Raw genomic sequence first — 10213 nt, forward strand, 5'->3', positions numbered from 1 at the left:
AATGCTTGTGCTTCTAGTTCCGACAATGCAGTAATAACCAACAAGTAATCTAGCTAACAATTCCAAAACTACTACCTTAAGGGGATAAAGAATATGTACATAAAGATATATGAATGAGTGATGGTACAGAGCGGCATAGGCAAGATACAGTAGATGGTATTGAGTGCAGTATATACATATGAGATGAGTATGTAAACAAAGTGGCATAGTTAAAGTGGCTAGTGATACATGTATTACATAATGATGCAGTAGATGATATAGAGTACAGTATATACATATACATATGAGATGAATAATGTAGGGTATGTAAACATTATATTAGGTAGCATTGTTTAAAGTGGCTAGTGATATATTTTACATCATTTCCCATCAATTCCCATTATTAAAGTGGCTGGAGTTGAGTCAGTGTGTTGGCAGCAGCCACTCAATGTTAGTGGTGGCTGTTTAACAGTCTGATGGCCTTGAGATAGAAGCTGTTTTTCAGTCTCTCGGGTCCCAGCTTTGATGCACCTGTACTGACCTCGCCTTCTGGATGATAGCGGGGTGAACAGGCAGTGGCTCGGGTGGTTGTTGTCCTTGATGATCTTTATGGCCTTCCTGTGACATCGGGTGGTGTAGGTGTCCTGGAGGGCAGGTAGTTTGCCCCCGGTGATGCGTTGTGCAGACCTCACTACCCTCTGGAGAGCCTTACGGTTGTGGGCGGAGCAGTTGCCGTACCAGGCGGTGATACAGCCCGACAGGATGCTCTCGATTGTGCATCTGTAGAAGTTTGTGAGTGCTTTTGGTGACAAGCCGAATTTCTTCAGCCTCCTGAGGTTGAAGAGGCGCTGCTGCGCCTTCTTCACGATGCTGTCTGTGTGGGTGGACCAATTCAGTTTGTCTGTGATGTGTGCGCCGAGGAACTTAAAACGTACTACCCTCTCCACTACTGTTCCATCGATGTGGATAGGGGGGTGTTCCCTCTGCTGTTTTCTGAAGTCCACAATCATCTCCTTAGTTTTGTTGACGTTGAGTGTGAGGTTATTTTCCCAACACCACACTCCGAGAGCCCTCACCTCCTCCCTGTAGGCCGTCTCATCGTTGTTGGTAATCAAGCCTACCACTGTTGTGTCGTCCGCAAACTTGATGATTGAGTTGGAGGCGTGCGTGGCCACGCAGTCGTGAGTGAACAGGGAGTACAGGAGAGGGCTCAGAACGCACCCTTGTGGGGCCCCAGTGTTGAGGATCAGCGGGGTGGAGATGTTGTTGCCTACCCTCACCACCTGGGGGCGGCCCGTCAGGAAGTCCAGTACCCAGTTGCACAGGGCGGGGTCGAGACCCAGGGTCTCGAGCTTGATGACGAGCTTGGAGGGCACTATGGTGTTAAATGCCGAGCTGTAGTCGATGAACAGCATTCTCACATAGGTATTCCTCTTGTCCAGATGGGTTAGGGCAGTGTGGTTGAGATTGCATCGTCTGTGGACCTATTTGGGCGGTAAGCAAATTGGAGTGGGTCTAGGGTGTCAGGTAGGGTGGAGGTGATATGGTCCTTGACTAGTCTCTCAAAGCACTTCATGATGACGGAAGTGAGTGCTACAGGGCGGTAGTCGTTTAGCATACAATTATCTATAAAGTCCCTCAATTGAGCATTACATTTCAAACACATATTCAACCACAAAGACCAGGGCACACCTATTGGTAGATTGATAAAGACACTTTGGATGGTCTATCAATACAAAGATACAGGCATCCTTCCTAACTCAGTTGCCGGAGAGGAAGGAAACCACTCAGGGATTTCACCATGAGGCCAATTGTGACTTTGAAACAGTTACAGAGTTTAAAGGCTGTGATAGGAGAAATCTGAGGATAGATCAACAACATTGCAGTTTCTCCACAATACTAACCGAATTGACAGAGTGAAAAGAAGGAAGTTTGTACAGAATAAAATATTCAAAAAAATGTATCCTGTTTGTAACAAGGCACTAAAGTAATACTGCAAAACATTTTAATCAAAGCAATTCACTGTCCTGAAAACAAAGTGTTATGTTTGGGGCAAATCCAATACAACACATTACTGAATACCACTCTTCATATTTTCAAGCATAGTAGTGGCTGGGGAGTTTTTCAAAATAAGAAATAAACAGAATGGAGCACAGGCAAACTCATAGAGGAAAACTTGGTTAAATCTGCTTTCCAACAGACACTAGGAGATTAATTCACCTTTCAGCAGGCCAAATCTACACTGGAGTTGATTACCAAGAAGACAGTGAATGTTCCTGAGTGGCCAAGTTACAGTTTTAACTTAAATCTGCTTGAAAATCTATGGCAATCCTTGAAAATGGTTGTCTAGCAATGATCAACAACCAATTTGACAGAGCTAGAATAATTTTGAAAAGAATAATGGGCAAATATTGTACAATCCAGGTGTGCAATCTTAGAGCCTTATCCAGAAAGACTCAAAACTGTAATCGCTGCCAAAGGTGATTCTCAGGGGTGTGAATACTTATGTAAATTAGATATTTCTGTATTTAATTTTCAAGAAATGTGTAAACATTTCTAAAAACATGTTTTTACTTTGTCATAATTGGGTATAGTGTGTCGATGGATGAGAAAAAAATAGATTGAATCAATTTTGAATTTCAGGCAGTATCACAACAAAATACGGAATATGTCAAGTGGTATGAATGCTTTATGAAAACACTGTAAGTGCGTGAATTGGACCATTTTTCTGTCTTGTTAATGTAGCACATGAGCTCATGGGGTGTGTGAAACTTACTCCTCAGCCTGAAGTGTTGCTACATGCACCGCCGAATTGTTAACTTACAGTTGGCGCCGACTTTTAAGATGCTTCGGGAGGGCAGTCACCTTCAGGCCAATGATGGTCTTTTGAATGTCAACATTCTCACCATAAATACCTTTAATATATTCTATCACAAAAATAATAATTTGGTTGTGTTTATGAAGGTCTTAGGTAACAGAATATGAAATAAAATGTATTTCAAAGAACTGTAGGCTATTTGGAAAAGATGGCGCCGATAGAGATGGCAGCTTCGCTTCTAGTCCTTAGGAAACTGTAACATAAAACTGTATTATTTCTTACATTGTTAGCCCAGAAAACCTTAACCTCTCTGCGCACCAAACCCGTTAGCGGGATTAAATTCGACAACATACGGTGATCGCTACATAAATAGTCATATTAAACATTCATGAAAATACAATTGTCTCACATGGGACGAAAGCCTAGAATCTTGCTAATCCAACTGCGTTGTCAGATTTAAAAAAGGATTTACAGCGAAAGAACACAATACAATTATCTGAGAACAAAGTCCCATAAAAAACACCTATTTCAAACAGCACAGGAGTAACAACATCACAAATTGCAATAAAATAAATGGTCTACCTTTGACGATCTTCCTCTGTTTGCAATCCCAATGCTCATTGTTACACAATGAATGGTCTTTTGTTTGATAAAATCCATTTTTATAGCCTAACACGAAACATTTTGTGAACAGCTTGTGTCGTGAATTCCGTCTCATTCCATTTTAGTCGACACATTCGATGTAAATACACACACTAAACGTGACTTTTCCAGTCTTGTTTGGTTTCATTGCAATCAACTGGGTTGTTTGTAACACAACCAAACCTGATGGGTCATTTTGCGGAATGTATTGACTGAAAGAAATCGATTTGAAGACAACAAGTATTGACATCATTGTGCACCAATGATATGACCGCTGTTTCGTTAATTGACTGTATTTTCACCCAATGACCACTGATCGTCTTGAAATCTAGCTGGTTAGATAGCCAATGAGCTGAGGTAAACGGCAATATGTAATGTTTATGTGTTGGAAGACCAACCCATGTAGTAAACTCCGGCGTAAAGAGGGTCATTCCGGAAGGAGTCACGGATGTTACGCACAGCATTGTTTTGGTAAAGTGCATCTTCAGCTGTTTATATATCAATCAGTATGCCAACTAAGTCAGGGAAAGCTAAATCTAAGTCTAGATATACAGATGTACACACAATTTTAGAAGAAATTGATCAGGAAAGTGAGACAGAGATTGTTGGAGGACGACTCGTTTAGCGATTCCCAAATGGAGGAATATTTTTTGAACGGAGAGGACACCGTTTTGGACTGGTAAGTTCTTCTCATGCTAATGCCGTTGTTTGAAATTAATAATGTCAAATATTATTTGTGATTTAAAAAAAAAATTTAGTAGCAATATATAAAAATGTAATGAAATGTGTAAAGTACACGTTGGTTATACATTGTGGGTGGGGGTATGTTTGCATATATGTTTATGACCCATAGCCTATGTTTGTGTGTGTATATATACATATTGTAGATTAGAGGGTGTATGGCTGTGTATGGCGTGTGTCTGCCGCTCCACCCCACCCCCACATGAAATAGCCTATTTGAGGCTGTTGAGGGGAGGGCAAGCCCACAACAATGGCCAAAGTGAAATGGAGACAATAGATACAGCTGGTCTGTTGTAATATAATAAAGACAGTAGATCTAGCTGGTCTGTCAAAATATAATAGAGACAGTAGATCTAGCAGGTCTAAAATAATATATTCAACCTTATGTTCCCTGTACTCTATATATATATATGTTTATTATACCTGTTGATACAGGGCTCATATGTGAAACTATTCTAACTGAACATTTTCTTTCACAGTGACACTGACTCCGAATGGGAGCCCCCAGTGCCAAGGTGTCCATCCCCCACTGAAGCTGGTTCATCTAGCTCCTGCCACAAGTGGTGTTCATCTGCACAAATGTATTTCTGCAGGCATGGATGTGCCTCAGGGCCAAAAGGGCACAGCATGGAGGCGTTGCTGTGTTCTTTGCAAAATTAAGTCCCCCATCACCTGCACCACATGCTTGGTGACCCTCTGCTTTACAGCAGAAAGAGACTGCTATGGCACCTGGCATCAGCAGTACAATATTGTGTAGAGGACTGAGGTTCTTCCAAATATTGAAAGTGTTATTTTGTAAATGTCTATTTTTTTTTTTCATGTTTCTTCTCAATTTTTTGGGGGGGGGGTGTGTTAGAATACCATTTTGGTATTTTGTATATAGTTATTCCATTCAAAATGTATAACTTCACCAATTTGGCCACTTGGGTACATTTGGGCTACTTGTGTGGGACACCTGGGTGACTTCATGATAAATGTCATGTAGCACACTCATTTTGGAAGTTATCATTCTGAAAATTTGCACAAGTACTGTTGCCCTCTTATGTTTTTCACTGAAATTGTCCCCATCATCCTATCTGAATGTTTGTTTTGTCTTGCTCATTTTAAAGATGATGATACAACAATAAAATGAAAAAAATTGTGTTTTTTTCATTGTAAACCAGATCTATTGTGTTATATTCTCCTACATTCAATTCACATTTACAAAAACTTCCGAGTGTTTTCTTTCAAATGAATCCAAGAATATGAATATCCTTGGTCCTGGGCCTGAGCTACAGGCAGTTAGATTTGGGTGTGTCTTCAGGCGGAAATTGAAAAAAGTAGGGGGGTAGTTGTAATTTATTTTACCTTTATTTAACTAGGCAAGTCAGTTAAGAACAAATTCTTATTTTCAATGACGGCCTAGGAACAGTGGGTCAACTGCCTGTTCAGGAGAAGAATGTCAGATTTGTACCTTGTCAGCTCAGGGGCACCTGTAAGAGGTTATGTGTTATTACATACAGCCGGGAAGAACTATTGGAAATCAGAGAGACGTTAACTTACCAGCACAACCAGCATTACGACCAGGAATACGACTTTCCCAAAGCAGATCATTTGCCTGCACCTCCCAAGGCATTTGAACTGATTCCAGAGGATGTCCCAAAACAACGCTGCCGGAGGAGAGGGTGCCGGAGACTTCTTCTAGTGAGGCATCGGATGCGCACACACTCCCCCACTGCTTCTGAGTATATTACACGCAAATGTCCAGTCCCTAGTTATTAACAAAGTTGACAAAATCAGGGCAAGAGTTGCTTTCCGAAGTGATATCCGGGATTATAAGATACTCTGTTTCACGGAAACATGGCTAGCTTGGGACATGCTGTCAGAGTCAGTACAGCCAACGGGATTTTCAGTGAATTGCGCCGACAGGAATAAACATCTCTCCGGTAAAAAGAAGGGCGGGGGTGTATGTTTCATGATTAACAACTCATGGTGTAATTGTAACAACATACTGGAACTCAAGTCCTTGTGTTCACCTGACCTAAAATTCCTCACAATCAAATAGACCGTATTATCTCCCAAGAGAACTCTCCTTGGTTATCGTCACAGCCGTGTATATCCCCCCACAAGCGGATACCAAGACGGCCATCAAGGAGCTTCACTGGACTTTATGCAAACTGGAAACATATTCTATTATTTTGGGCCAAATGCAACATGGCGCCGACAGAGATGGTCGCCTAGTTTTGCGTTCTTCGGAAACTATGCAGTATTTAGTTTTTTTTGTGTATTATTTCTTACAATGATACCATACCATCATACCTTGACCCCTTGTATAGTTGCCGTCAGACAAACCATTAAACAGGCAAAGCGTCAATACAGGACTAAGATTGAATCCTACTACAGCGGCTCTGATGCTCGTCGGATGTAACAGGGATTGAAAACTATTACGGACTACAACGGGAAATCCAGCTGCGCAGTGTAGCAGACTATGCGGTGAATTTAAACGCGTTGGCAGCTGAGAGTGACTGAAACCCGGAATCGCTGTTTGACACATTCCTGCACGGATTATCTGAGGAAGTTAAGGATGAATTAGCAGTCCGGGAACTACCGACGGATCTTGACTCACTCATTACCTTGACCATCTGGATCGATGGGCGGCTCTACGAGAACATAGGAAGAAGAGTAGGTCCGATTCCACTCGCCTGCCAAAGGATTCCATCTCGCCTCCGAGGCATCCCAGAAGTCCCCGACGTCTCAGTTACCGAGAGGACCCGAGGTTACCCGAGTTCCACCGCATGTCTCCGAAGTCTGATGAGTCATCTCCTCCGGAGCCGATGCAACTAGGCAGAGCTAGACTGTCCCCAGCCGAACGTCTACACCAGCTTCACACGAAGAGTTGTCTGTATTGCGGCACTACTGGTCAATTTGTGTCCTCCTGTCCACTAAAAGACCAGGCTCACCAGTAGGGGCGAGTACTCTGGTGGGCCATACGGTTAACTTTTCCTCTCCCCTTACTCGCATCCCTTTCCATGCCATCCTGCTGTGTGGGAACCAGTCGGAATCTGTTCATCCCCGCTCAGCCCCTCTCCATTCCCATGGACGTTAGAGCGCTGGATGTGCGCTCTATAGGCCAGGTTACCCACAATACCACTCCCATCAACCTACGAGTGTCAGGGAACCAAAGTGAGGCAATCCAATTTATGCTAATTCAGTCTCCTAAGGTTCCCGTGGTATTGGGATTATTTTGGCTCCAGCGATACAATCCCCTCATAGACTGGACTGCTGGTGCCATCATGGGTACGTCACGGCGTTCGTCGCCGCCTGCATGGTCTGTGTGCAGAACAAGACTCCTCGGCAAGCTCCGGGTGTTCTCTTTCAACCACTGCCTGTCCCACACGGTCCCTGGTCCCTGGACTTCGTAACGGGTCTTCTCCCATCTGATGGCAACACCACCATCCTGACAGTAGTGGACCGGTTTTCCAAAGCCGCCCACTACATTCCTCTCCCCAAGCTACCCTCTGCCAAAAAGACGGCCCAGAGCATGGTGCAGTACGTCTTCCGGATCCATGGACTCCCGGTGGACATGGTCTCCGCCCGGGGTCCTCAGTTCTCGCCCAGGTTCTGGAAGGCGGGTTGTTGGCCAGCCTGTCCTATGGGTTGGACCATCAGTACAACGGCCATTCGGAGTGAGCCAATCAAGATCTGGAGACGACTCTTTGCTGCCTCATCTCCGCCAACCCCACCACCTGGAGCCAGCAACTCGTGTGGGTTGAATACACCCTCCCCTACTCTGCCACTAGGCTCTCGCCTTTCGAGTGTTCCCTGGGTTATCAGCCCCCACTCTTCCCGGAGCAAGAGGAGGAGGTCGGCAAACCCTCTGCCCAGATGTTTGTCCACCGGGGATTCCAGTACCTGGTTGACTGGGAGGGTTATGGCCCAGAGAAGAGGTGCTGGGTCCCCACTAGGGATATCCTGGACCCAGGCCTCGTCACTGAGTTCCAACACCGGCACCCTGGTCAACCAGGTATGCGCCCAGATAGGACGCCAGGTGGCGCCCCGCCCCAAAAGTTTTTATTCTCATTTCGATACCAAACCCACCACTGTTTTTTTGAGGCCAAAGAGCTCTATTTTCATGTAATTTGACCAAAGTACCAGTTCCAATTCAAATGCCAATGCCATTTAGCAAACTCCAGGTGTTTAGATTTGTTGGATGACATGAAAATAGATCTCATTGGACAAGCACACCCATGCCTTCTCGAGAGAAAAAAATTATTACTTGTTAAAAAAAAATAATTTTTCTATTTGCCTATCTATTTCTAATATATTTGTATTAGTATAAAATTGTATTATTTCCACTTTTTTTAAGCATACAGTATGTGAATTATTTATTTTATACAGTCATTATTGCTAATCTTTATCAATAATTTAGGACTGCACTGTATACACAAAACATTCAGAACACCTGCTATTTCCATGATATACACTGATCAGATGAATTCAGGAGGAAGCAATCAGTGTAGACGAAGGGGAGGAGACAGGTTGAAGAACGATTTTTAAGCCTTGAGACAATTGAGACATGGATTGTGTATGTGTGCCACTCAGAGAGTGAATGGGCAAGACAAAAGATTGAAATGCCTTTGAACGGTATATGGTAGTAGGTGCCAGGTGCACCGGTTTGTGTCAAGAACTGCAATGCTGCTGGATTTTTCACACTCAATTGTTTCCTGTGTGTATCAAGAGTGGTCCACCACCCAGAGGACATCAAGCCAACTTGACACAACTGTGTGTAGCACTGTAGCCAATATGGGCCAGCATCCCTGCGGAACGCTTTCGACATCTTGTAGTGTACATGCCCTGATGAATTGGGGTTGTTCTGAGGGCAAAAGGGGGTGGGGGGTGCTACTCAAACTTAGGAAGGTGTTCCTAATGTCAGGTATACACAGTGTATGTAGAGAGAGTGTGTGTGTGTGTGTGTGTGTGTGTGTGTGTGCGCGCACCCAGCGTGTGTGTGTGTTTTACCTGGTAGTAGTATCGGCAGCGTGATGAGAAGTCCAGATGCCCAAAGCTTCAGACTATTCATGATCAGAGCAGATTCATCAGGTCACTTTGTACTTCAGACCCTACATCCCTCTCCCTGACATCAAATGTCACACATTTTCATGACCGAGACTACTCTTCAGGTAACCACTGGTTATCTGAAACACATTGTGGTGGAGTATGACTGCTGAAAACATTGAATGTTAACTCATACATGTAGGCCTAGGTTATTGTGAGCTAAGAGATACGTCTCTGCATGATACTGTTTGTGTCTGAAGTGCTGTTGTTACTATGTACTGTGTGTGTACTCCTGCCACTATTAACACTTTCCTACATGCCTTGGTAACTAAGGTAATGCGAGCTATGTTTGCGTTTTAACTTTCAGATTTACACAGTTTTGTGATGTGCAGGAAACCTGGGATCAAATTCAGTGCTTGTCACTTTTGCACAATTGAATTGAGTTTGATGGATTCCTAACATGAACCATACCATATTCATACATCAAATCAAATAAATAAATAAAATGTCCAATGCGCTGAATACAACAGGTGTACAGTTGAAGTCAGAAATGTACATACACCTTAGCCAAATACATTTAAACTATTTTTTTTATATATATGCGCTGAATCCCCATATATATATATATATTTTACAATTCCTGACATTCAATCCTAGAAAAAAATCCCTGTCTTAGGTCAGTTAGGATCACCACTTTATTTTAAGAATGTGAAATGTCAGAATAATAGTAGAGAGAATGATTTATTTCAGCTTTTATTTATTTCATCACATTCCCAGCGGGTCATAAGTTTACATGCACTCAATTAGTACTTGTTAAACAATTTAAATTTAAATGCTACCTTTGGTCAAACGTTTCGGGTTGCCTTCCACAAGCTTCCCACAATAAGTTGGATGAATTTTGGCCCATTCCTCCTGACAGAGCTGAGTCAGGTTTGTAGGCCTTGCTCGCACATGCTTTTTCAGTTCTTCCCACACATTTTCTATAGGATTGAGGTCAAG

Source organism: Oncorhynchus mykiss, chromosome 6 (genome assembly GCF_013265735.2).
Source record: "Oncorhynchus mykiss isolate Arlee chromosome 6, USDA_OmykA_1.1, whole genome shotgun sequence".
NCBI classification, from domain to species: Eukaryota; Metazoa; Chordata; class Actinopteri; order Salmoniformes; family Salmonidae; genus Oncorhynchus; species Oncorhynchus mykiss.